This window comes from Sabethes cyaneus, chromosome 1, assembly GCF_943734655.1.
Source record: "Sabethes cyaneus chromosome 1, idSabCyanKW18_F2, whole genome shotgun sequence".
Taxonomy (NCBI): domain Eukaryota; kingdom Metazoa; phylum Arthropoda; class Insecta; order Diptera; family Culicidae; genus Sabethes; species Sabethes cyaneus.
In genome coordinates, this window is record NC_071353.1 from 113946368 (window position 1) to 113958876 (window position 12509).

The following is a 12509-nucleotide window of genomic DNA, read 5'->3' on the forward strand; positions in this document are numbered from 1 at the left end:
TTTCTTTCTTGTGTGCAAAAAAAGGGGAAACAAAAGAAAGTGCTTTCTATGCTTAGCAAATAAAGAGCTATTTTAGCTCCCAGTAAACCATTTGGTTTGTATATCTCGATTGCAACTGAGGTATACGAAATCATATCTGAACGAAAAAGTTATATTTCACGCCATATAAGACCATATATGTACCAAAGTGGAGGCGATATACGTGCGAAAATTTTGACAACTATTTGTAATTCTATTTTGCGCAGTTTTTATAACACGCAACTAAATACAGCAAAGTTTCGTTAATTGGTGGTTCGTTAATTGGGCGGTTCGTTAATTGGGCGTTCGCTAATTGGGCTATGTGACAACTTGAATGTCAAAATTGTATGGAATTTTCGAGTTTAGAAATTTCTAACAACTGTCAGTCGGCCCAATTAGCGAATCAGCTGGAGTGCAGTCGTGGCCCAATTAACGAATTCAGGCTGTACTCCTGAATATATGATATAGATATAATGAAATATTGCAATTGTCTATCCTGCTTTATAATTCACAGCCATGAATTGTATATGAAGACACGCACGACTGCAAAACAACTTATTGTTCACTTCGATTTGACATACTCTAATCATTATACAATTCCAATGTGAAATTGACATGAAAACGATTTAATGTGGACTTTCTATTACGATTTTGTGTTATCTGGGCTATTCGCTAATATTGTTTTCTTTGTTTCTGTTTTAGATAGCGATTCGGTGAATATTTTTTGAGCTGGTACCTGAGCAGAGCGGCGTTTAAGTTGAACGGATCGTAGCTCGTTGTGCTATTTACATAATATAAGGATTGATTGGATCGGATTCAAAAAAAACGAGTATTTTCGACGGAATCGGCTGACTTCTCAGCAACGTTCATTACTACCTTTTTTTCACCGTAGCGTGGTGACGGGTGAGAATAGGAGGATTTCGGTAAGCGACTTTATTCTTTTTTTCAATCTGCTGAAAATTTGTGATACGGTCCTATGGCTCTAAATAACGAAACCCCGTCTAGCGGTGTTCTAATAGGCTCGTTTGAACCTTATACGGTTGGTTCGTCTTTTACAAATTATTCCGAGCGACTAGATTATCTGTTTCAAGTAAATGGAATTACAGACCCCGCTCGACAAAAGGCATTATTTGTGACGTTGAGTGGGTCTGCAGTTTACGAGGAGCTTACTTACTTACTTACTTACTTAATTGGCCTAACGTCTTATGACAAGGCCTGCGCAGTATAATTTCTTCATCTGTTTCGGTCCATGGCAACTGATCTCCAGTTCCGCGGGCACCCAGTGCTCGCCAGATCTCGCTCCACCTGGTCTTGCCACCTCGCTCGCTGTGCCCCTCTTCGTCTTGTTCCTACCGGATTTGATGCGAAAACCATTTTTGCAGGATAGTTGTCCGGCATTCTAGCAACATGTCCTGCCCAACGTATCCGTCCAGCTTTAACCACTTTCTGAATACTTGGTTCGCCGTAGAGACGCGCGAGCTCGTGGTTCATTCTTTGCCTCCATACACCGTTCTCTTGCACTCCGCCAAAGATGGTTCTTAGCACCCGCCGTTCGAAAACTCCGAGTGCTCGTAGGTCCTCTTCTAGCAATGTCCACGTTTCATGCCCGTAGAGGACAACCGGTCTAATTAGCGTTTTGTACAATGTGCACTTTGTACGGGGGCTCAGATTGTTCGACCGCAAGTGTTTGTGGAGTCCGTAGTAGGCCCGACTTCCGCTGATAATACGTCTTTTAATCTCACGGCTGGTATTGTTGTCCTCTGTTGCCAGCGAGCCAAGGTATACGAACTCGTCGACTACCTCGAACTCATCCCCGTCGATTACCACGGTGCTGCCCAAGCGAGCCCTGTCGCGCTCGGTCCCGCCCGCCAGCATATACTTCGTTTTAGACGTATTTATCTGCAATCCAATCGTCTCTGCTTCGCGTTTCAGTCTGGTGTACTGATCTTCCACCGCCTCAAATGTTCTGCCGACAGCATCCACGTCGTCAGCAAAGCAGATAAATTGACTGGATTTATTGAAAATCGTGCCCCGCATTTCGATCGCCGCTCGCCTTATAACACCTTCAAGCGCAATGTTGAATAGCAGGCAGGAAAGACCATCTCCTTGTCGAAGTCCCCTGCGAGATTCGAATGGGTCCGACAATCCACCCGAGATTCTCACACAGCACTGGATCCCATCCATCGTAGCCATGATAAGTCTAGTAAGCTTACCCGGAAAGCCGTTTTCGTCCAAAATTTTCCATAGCTCTTGTCGGTTTACGCTATCATATGCGGCTTTGAAATCGATGAACAGGTGGTGCGTGGGGACTCGGAATTCGCGGCACTTCTGGAGGATCTGCCGCAGGGTGAAGATTTGGTCTGTTGTAGACCGACCCTCCATGAAGCCGGCCTGGTAACTTCCCACAAATCTATTGGCTATTGGCGATAGTCGATGAAAGAGGACTTGGGACAGCACTTTGTAGGCGGCATTCAGGATAGTGATGGCTCGGTAGTTCTCACAATCCAGCTTATCACCTTTCTTGTAGATAGGGCAGATAACCCCGTCTTTCCACTCCTCCGGTAGTCGTTCCGTATCCCAAATCTTGACAATCAATTGATGCAGACAGCCGGCCAACTTGTCCGGGCCCATTTTAATAAGTTCCGCTCCAATGCCATCCTTTCCCGCTGCTTTGTTGTTCTTCAGCCGCTGGATGGCTTCTTTAACTTCCCTTATCGATGGGGGTGGCACATCTTCGTCGCTTGCTGCACCAATGTGGTCACTTCCTCCGCTATCATGGTCTTCCGCCTGCACGCCATTCAGGTGTTGATCGTAGTGCTGCTTCCACCTTTCGATCACCGCACGGTCATCAGTCAAGATACCTCCATCTTTATCTCTGCACATTTCGGCCCGCGGCACGAAGCCTTTGCGAGATCCGTTGAGTTTCTGATAGAACTTCCGTGTGCCGTGAAAGCGGTACAGCTGTTCGAGTTCTTCGCACTCCTTCTCCTCTTGGTGGCGCTTCTTTTCCTTGAAGAGTCGGGTTTGCTGCCTCCGCTTCTGTTTGTATCGCTCCACATTCTGACGGGTGGCTCTACGCAGCATTTGTACCCGCGCTGCGTTCTTCTCATCCAATATCTGCTGGCATTCCTCGTCAAACCATTCGTTACGTCGATTCGGTGCCACACTGCCTAGAACGTTCTCCGCTACGCTGTTAATGGCTGTTTTCACGGCATTCCAACAGTCTTCAAGAGGGGCTTCATCCAGCTCTCCCTCTTCCGGCAGCGCGGTTTCGAGAGATAACGCGTAGTTTTCGGCGACCTCTGGTTGCTTCAGTCGCGCTAGATTATACCGTGGCGGGCGGCGGTATCGTATGTTGTTCACAACAGATAGTTTTTGGCGTATCCTTACCATCACTAGGTAGTGATCCGAATCAATGTTAGCGCCCGGATAGGTTCTGACGTCGATAATGTCTGAAAAGTGCCGACCATCTATCAGAACGTGGTCGATTTGTGATTCTGTCTGGTTGGGTGATCTCCAGGTGTACCGATGGTAGAGGTTATGCTGGAAGAAGGTACTACGTATGGCCATGTTCTTGGAGGCGGCGAAGTCGACAAGTCTTAGGCCGTTTTCGTTCGTTTGCGGGTGAGCGCTGAACCGTCCAATCACCGGTTTGAATTCCTCCTCCTGACCAACCTGAGCATTACAGTCCCCGATGATAATTTTGACATCATGTCTTGGGCAGCGGTCGTATTCACGCTCCAACTGCGCGTAGAATTCGTCTTTGTCATCATCGGTACTTCCGAGGTGAGGGCTGTGCACGTTAATTATGCTTATATTGAAGAATCGGCCCTTGATTCTTAATCTGCACATTCGGGGGTTGATCGGCCACCACCCGATCACCCGCTTTTGCATCTCGCCCATCACTATAAAAGCTGTGCCCAGCTCGTGTGTATTGCCGCAGCTCTGGTAGATGGTATGACCATCTCTATACGTACGTACCATCGTTCCTTTCCAGCATACCTCCTGCAGCGCTACGATGTCGAACTTGCGGCTCTTCACTTCTTTAGAAAGCACGTGGGTACTTCCGAGGAAATTTAGAGACCGACAGTTCCATGTTCCTAATTTCCAATCGTTAGTCCGTTTTCGTCGCCTGGGTCTTTGCCGATTGTTCCGATTAGAGTTATTATTATTACTTACGGAGTCCATTGCTTTGGTTTTTTTAGTGGTTCAGGCTTGCAAAGCCCGCAACCAACCCCACAGTATCGCCGGAGGGCCAACGTAGCTTAAACTATTATATCCCTCGGCGGGAGATTTAAAAACTGTTAGTTACACTGATATTTCCAAAAAGCTCAAAGAGCGATTTGACAAGGTTGAATCTGACCTGATTCAACGCTTTAAGTTTTATAATAAAATACAAGGACCCAACGAGAAGGCAGAAGATTTCGTGCTTGCGGTAAAATTGCAGGCCGAATTCTGTGCCTTTGGAGATTTTCGAGAAACAGCCATTCGCGATAAACTTGTCATGGGAGTTTTTGACAAATCCTTGCAGCAAAAACTTCTTAACGAAGACATGTTAACTCTAGCAATGGCAGAAAAAATGATTGTGAATTGGGAGCTGGCTGGGTCACGTGCTCGTTTGATTGGAGATCGGCACGGTGATCAGGTAGCATCCGTGAGGAATCGTTTGGGCCGCAGAGAGTTGTATGACAATTATCGCCGAGACAGAAGCCGAAGTCGGAGTAACAGAAGATGGCAAAGCAGAAGCACAGAGAGAAAGCGTACTGGGCGGTATGCGGATTTAGTATGTGACTACTGTGGCATTAAGGGCCATATTAAACGGTCCTGCTTTAAGCGTAGGAAAATGCAGCGAAATTCTGTAAATTTTCTGGAGGGCGACGTGAGTTTCGGTGATGAAAAAATTGCGGATATGTTTAATCGTTTAAAGTCAGGCATGGACGACACGGACAGCGACAGCGACAGTGACTCAGGTGACTATATATGTATGCAGGTATCTTCTGCAAATAGGTTAAGCGATCCATGTTTTTTGCAATTAAAGGTGCAAGATAAACAATTGAAAATGGAAGTGGATTGTGGGTCAGCGGTATCCGTAATTAGTTCATCATTATATAAGAAAATATTTGACATGCCTTTACAGGTTACAAACAGAGAACTGGTGGTGGTGAATGGTTCCAAACTTGATCTTTTGGAGAAAGTAGATGTAATAGTACAATTTAAAGCCATTGAATGTTCATTACCGCTTTTCGTGTTAAATTATGATTATGATTTTGTACCGCTACTGGGTCGTACATGGTTGGACGTACTTTTTCCATATTGGAGAGAATATTTTATGAACATGACACAAATTCATAATGTAAATTCTACAAGTTTGGTGGAAAATACTTTGGCTGACATCAAGAAGCAATACTCTAACGTCTTTACCAAAGATCTTACCTCACCGATTAAAGGGTTTGAGGCAGATATAGTTTTAAAACAAAATATTCCTATTTTTAAGAAAGCTTATGAAGTTCCATATAGGCTTAGAGATAAGGTTGTTGATCATTTAGAGAAACTTGAAAGAGAAAAAGTTATTACACCTATTAAAACTAGTGAGTGGGCTTCTCCGATCGTCGTTGCTCCTAAAAAGAATGGTGAGATTAGAATGGTGATAGACTGTAAGGTTTCAATTAACAAATTGATAATCCCTAACAGCTACCCCTTGCCTTTAGCGCAGGATATTTTTGCAAATTTAGCGGGTTGTAAAATCTTCTGTGCCCTTGATTTAGAAGGTGCCTATACGCAACTAATGTTGTCTGAAAAATCTAGAAGGTTTGTCGTAATTAACACAATCAAGGGACTGTACACTTACAATAGGTTACCTCAAGGGGCATCATCAAGTGCAGCGATATTTCAGCAGGTCATGGATCAGGTTTTGGCTGGGCTGAAGAATGTTCGCTGTTATCTAGATGATGTACTTATTGCAGGAAAGGACATGGATGATTGTAGTAGCAAGGTTTTTGTGGTTATGGAAAGGTTATCTCAGGCGAACATTAAGGTTAACTGGAGTAAATGCAAATTCTTTGTATCTTCTCTTCCATATTTAGGTCATATTATTTCCGAGAAAGGTCTACTTCCTTGTCCAGAAAAGCTTGCTACGATTAGGAATGCGACTGTTCCAAAAAATGTGACAGAACTGAAGGCATTCTTAGGGCTCGTTAATTATTATGGTAAATTTGTTCCCCACTTATCTTCGAAGCTTAGCAGTTTGTATAGGTTACTGAAAAAGGACGTGAAGTATGTATGGGATGAGAATAGTGATAAGGCTTTCGTTAGATGCAAAAATGAGCTGCTTACTGCGAATATTCTTGAATTTTTTGACCCTATGAAACCGATAGTTGTTGTTTCGGATGCTTCAGGATACGGCTTAGGAGGAGTCATTGCGCATGACATTAATGGATCTGAAAAGCCCATAGCTTTTACATCCTTTTCTCTAAATAATGCTCAAATGAAGAATCCTATACTTCATTTAGAAGCATTAGCCTTGGTATGTACGGTGAAAAAATTTCACAAGTATTTATATGGTCAAAAGTTTGTTGTTTACACAGATCACAAACCTTTGGTAGGAATTTTTGGGAAAACTGGGAAAAATGCTATCTTTGTAACTAGATTACAAAGATATGTTTTGGAAATGTCGATTTATGATTTTGAAATTAAATATAGGCCTTCCAAAAATATGGGAAATGCTGATTTTTGTTCGCGGTTCCCACTTAGCCAGGCAGTTCCAAAGCAATTTGATAAGGAAGTCATTAAAAGCATTAATTTTAGTCAGGATTTTCCAGTTGATTTTTCTCAAGTTTCCAATGAAACGAGCAAGGATGATTTTTTGCAACAAATTATTAGTTTTATGCAGAATGGTTGGCCAGAAAGAGTTGACAAGAGCTATGCTCATGTTTTTGCTAATCGCGTTGATTTAGAAATTGTTAGCGGTTGTATTTTGTTTCAAGACAGAGTTATAATACCAAAATCCATGCATAGGGGGATTTTGAAACTATTACACGCTAATCATTCTGGCATTGTAAAAATGAAAAAAATGGCTCGCAGGGCAGTTTTTTGGTTTGGTATTAACTCGGATATTGAAAAATATGTTGATGTGTGCGAATCTTGCAGAAAAATGGCTGTGGTTCCCAAACCAAAGATTAATTCTGCCTGGATTCCTACAAATAGACCATTCAGCAGAATTCACGCTGATTTCTTCCATTTTGAACACAAAACCTTCTTACTGATTGTGGATAGTTATTCAAAATGGATCGAAATTGAACTAATGAAAAATGGAACAGATGCTAGGAAAGTTTTAAAAAAGTTTGTTGGAGTATTTGCTAGATTTGGGTTACCGGATGTGGTGGTGACCGATGGTGGTCCTCCGTTTAATTCTTGCGATTTCGTAACATTTTTAGAAAGGCAGGGAATAAAAGTCCTGAAAAGTCCTCCTTACAATCCTTCCAGTAATGGTCAAGCAGAATGTTCGGTGAGAATTGTAAAGGAGGTTTTAAAAAATTTTTTGTTGGAACAAGATATTAAAAGATTAGATGTTGAGGATCAAATAAATTTATTTCTTATAAATTATAGAAATACTTGTCTGACGTCAGATGGGGATTTTCCATCTGAAAAAGTTTTTAGATACAAGCCCAAAATGTTGATCGATTTGTTGAATCCAAATTCTAATTATAAACACCAATTAGCTAAACAACTTCCATGTAGTGATGAACCAATATCAACGTTCATTGATCGAAATGAAATCCGACTCAATGACCCCTTGGATAAACTGAAAATGGGAGACGTGGTTTACTATAAAAACCACAATTCCCAAGATTTTAGTAGATGGCTTAGAGCTACATATTTACGAAAATTTTCTAAAAATATTTTTCAGGTTTCCATTGGAAACGTGATAGCCAAGGCACATCGAAGTCAGCTCAGGATACCAAAAAGCTCTGCTAAGGCGTGTGGAATGGTTTTCCCTGTCGCTAGCGATCAAAATGAAGCAAGAAATAAAGAGACTGGTAGACGTAAGCGAAATTTTCAAGTTTCAAGTGGAGAAGATGAGGAATGCTTTCGAGGATTCCCTGAACCGGTCATCAAATACCGTAAGGTCTCTGCGGAAGGCGGTGACAATCGAAGAACATCAAAAATTCAAACTCCTACACTAAGGAGGTCGAGTCGACTCAGAAAAGCGAAAGTTGAAAGGAATTTCGTGTACGAAAAGTGAAAATGGTTTAAATGAAATTGTATTAATTGATTCATATTTCTTTACATTTTAAGTACAAAAAGCATGTTACCTTTTTTTTAATTTAATACTAAGTTCAAATTATAATAAGAAAATTTAAAGGGGAAAGAATTGTTATATCTACTCCTTGATTTAATCGTGTACTCTTAACGATCAGTTTATTAGTACATTCGATAATATCAATGTATGTGTGCTAATACCGCACGAGCGGCAATAAAGATCGCTGGCTGAAACTCAGCGAGATCAGTTTAAGTTTGTTATCCAACTACAACGCGTGCTTATCTTGGTTTTACGAACAAAAAGAAAAATACCTCTTTTATTAGGGATATAAAAGGAAGCACACCTGGAAACGCCCTAATGGAGAGGCCTGCTCTCAGATCGACCACGTTCTGGTTGATGGCCGGCACTTTTCTGATGTCGCAGACGTGCGATCCTTCCGGAGACCAAACGTTGACTCGGACCTCTCGTAGTAAGCAAGATCTGCGCCCGGTTGTCCAACGTATTCAAATCGAAACCAACGAGGAAGATACGACTGAACATTCGGCGGTTATCAGCGGAGGGAGTTGCTGCAGAGTACTCTCAGAAGACTGATGAGCGGATCGGTGAACATCTCGGAGAGAACCAGAACGAACAGTGGAGACACATCCACGACGCGATCAGTACTACAGCGCGGGAAGTGTTGGGTACTACTGCTGCAGCCACTTCCAGTGAGTGGTTTGACGCAGAGTGCCAGCGAGTGACTGATGAGAAGAATCGAGCCAGAAGTCACATTTTGGCTGCAACTGTGACACGCCAGAGCAGGGAGAGATACCGAGCTGCCGAAAAGAGACTTCACCGTCCTAAGAAACGTCAGCACTGGGATCGCGTTCTTGTGGAGGCGGAGAATTGCTTCGAGAGGCACGATACAAGAAGCTTCTTTAATACGATCAACGGAATCAGGAACCGGACCGTGCCAACTCCTGTTATGTGCAACGACAAGGAGGGGAACCTGATTACCGAAAGATCGGAGGTGGCTAGGCGTTGGAAACAATATTTCGATGCATTGTTGAATGGTGAACAAGATGGAACGGTCAACAGAAACAGGATAACGATTGAGGATGATGGACAAGCTGTGGATCCACCAACTTTTGAAGAGGTTAGGAAAGCAGCGAGAGAGCTGAAAAACGGCAAAGCAGCTGGAAAGGACGGCATCCTCGCCGAACTTTTGAAAGTCGGGAGCGAACGGTTGTATTGTGCAATCCATCAGGTTATACTAAAGGTATGGACTGAGGAGGAATTACCTACGGACTGGTTGGAAGGTCTCATATGCCCAATTTACAAAAAAGGCCATCGACTCGAATGCAGCAATTATCGAGGAATTACTCTCCTCAATTCTGCATACAAAATTCTCTCCCGCATCCTATTTCTCAGACTGAGGCCGTTACAGGAAACCTTTGTTGGTGAATACCAGTGCGGTTTTCGAGAGCGACGCTCCACGACGGACCAAATGTTCACTTTGCGACAGATCCTCGATAAATTCCGGGAATTCAACTTGCAGACTTATCATCTGTTTATAGACTTCAAGGCGGCGTACGATTCAGTTAAACGAAACGAGCTGTGGCACATTATGCTTGAACATGGTTTTCCAACAAAACTGATTAGGCTGATACGTGCTACCCTAGATGGTTCAAAATCAAGCGTCAGGATAGCGGATGAGACTTCGAACTCGTTTGTGACGTCAGATGGTTTGAAGCAAGGTGACGGACTATCGAACTTGCTGTTCAACATTGCATTGGAAGGTGCTATTCGAAGGGCCGGCGTGCAGAGAAGCGGTACCATCATCACGAAATCTCATATGCTCCTAGGGTTCGCGGACGACATCGATATCATCGGTGTTAACCGTAGAGCTGTGGAAGAAGCGTACACGCATCTTAAAGAGGAAGCTGCGAGGATAGGGCTTATCATAAATTCTACCAAAACAAAGTATATGGTGGCTGGTAGAGAGCGTGGTAGCCCTTCGGGTGTTGGAACTGCGGTGGTGATAGATGGAGATACTTTTGAAGTGGTCGACGAATTTGTTTACCTTGGTACGTTAGTGACATGTGACAACGATGTGAGCCGTGAAGTAAAAAGGCGGATAGCGGCTGCCAACAGGGCCTTCTACGGATTACGTAGCCAGCTGAGGTCCCGTAGCCTACAACTCCGTACAAAACTCGCGCTCTATAAGACGTTAATTCTCCCGGCAACGAAGCGTGGACGTTGAACGAGAGCGACCGACGAGCTCTTGGCGTTTTCGAGCGTAAGATCTTGCGATCAATTCTTCAGCGGGTGTTAGGGGCGACTGGAGAGTGACAGCCCAAGACCGAGTAATGTGGAGACGGCTCCTGAATTCGGCATTGATTCGATAAGCGGATTGTCGCCGAAAAAGTAAAGTAAAGTAAGTAAGCACCCACACTAATGCAAACTATGTTAAATTCACGTAAATAGTACGGGAAAAGATGGATGGAAAATATTCACATAACTTTTCCCGTAATTTCGACGTGAAAATTATTTTGAGTGACCAGCATAGGAATAACTCTCACAGTCCCACCCGGTTTGTTACGCTTGCGAAGTTTTTCCATTTGTTATACCTTCGTTTTTTTCTATAAACCTTTCAATTCTACAGTTAAAACCTATATACCTAATATAGGTTGGTGCGGTGGATAGAAAATCGGGAGCCAATTTAAACGTCAAAAGCGGAAACAATCGTTTTTCACGATTCAAAATGTAGAAGCAATTGCCAAAGTAACAACGGTTGTAGAATAGGACCAAAATTTGCAGGGTTTTATGCTGTAGGGTTTTTACATTTGTTTGGTTTTATACTGAAAACTCGAAGCTACACTCGCGCGCCGCGATGTGGCCATGTTGCGAAACCTGCTGTGGTTATACGATAGTCAGTGATGCGAGAATTCATACCGCCACATTTTGGTAGAAGATCACATTCAGTGTTTGGTCTAGTAGCTACGGAGTGTCGTAGACGTGTTCTTCTGTAGAAGAACCTGAGCCTTCCGCCATGCCCAACTGCTGGCCAAGTCACCACGTCGAATGAATGAAGCCACGGATGTGACTCGAAAGCTGTCTGCGCTGTGTCTTCTACCAAAGCCGCTGGCTGAATGACGAGGCGCACCGAAGGGCACACAATATGTTTCAAATAACAACCTTCAAAACGATGCCACGGATGTGACTTGAAGCTGCCTGCCGATGCGTCGCCTACCAAAGCTGCTGACTTAATGAGTTTGTGCACACAAAAGGTGCGCTTTTTATGCAACGTAAAACCACAGACAAACAGACATAACTCTTGGAAGAAAAGTCAACAAAAATTATCGTTCCACACAGTGAAGTGATTACTTACTTACTTACTTAGTTAGCTTGCCATCCTAAAGCATAGTCTGATGAATAAAGTTTCTCCAACTTACTCGGTCGTGGGCTCGCTCTTCAATTCCTGGGTTACCGTGTAGGGTAACCAACGCATTTTGGACCCCTTCAGCAGCTGTACATAATTTGGACACTTACAGCAAAATCAAATGGAAGTGTCCAAATTATGTACAGCTGCTGATGGGGTCCAAAGTAGGTTGGTTACCCTACTCTTTGCCAGATCTCGCTCCACGTGGTCTAACCACGCGTATAACGTATGCATTAAAAAACGGACTAATTTTAGAGATCTTTCATGCGATTGCTCTTGGGACTTGACAGCGTTATCAATTGATTTGCAGCAGCCATGGCGAAAACAGCACAAACAAGTACGCTCGATGCTTTGTTCGTACTGCCAGGTCCAACCTGGAGCAAAACAGTTGTGAGCAAATATGTTAAAAGTCAAAGTCAGGCGCTTTTGTTGCCCGGGACGCTTGAGACTCGAAAGACTTGTTCGAAGCTAGGAAATTTACCCAGAAAACTCTCTTGTCACATCTGCAATACTTTTACAACCTGGGTGTTGTTTTAGCCGCTCTAGTTGATTTCCGTTCGATACTGGCTTTCGCCTTTCTTGGCTATCCGATCATTATCCGGGTTTCGTCTGAAATCTATTACCTCCAGCCACTGCGCACTTTCCAGAAGATTTAATCACTCGTTTAGACGGAGGTGTTTTCAAGACGCTCGTTCTCAGTCTTGCCAAGTTAGTTGTTTCTACGAAGGTCCGTTTCACTTCAAGGTTTTCTTACCGGCCTACGTTGGAATGTGTAAAACGGTCCTAGTTTTCAATAGATTTATCTGTTCT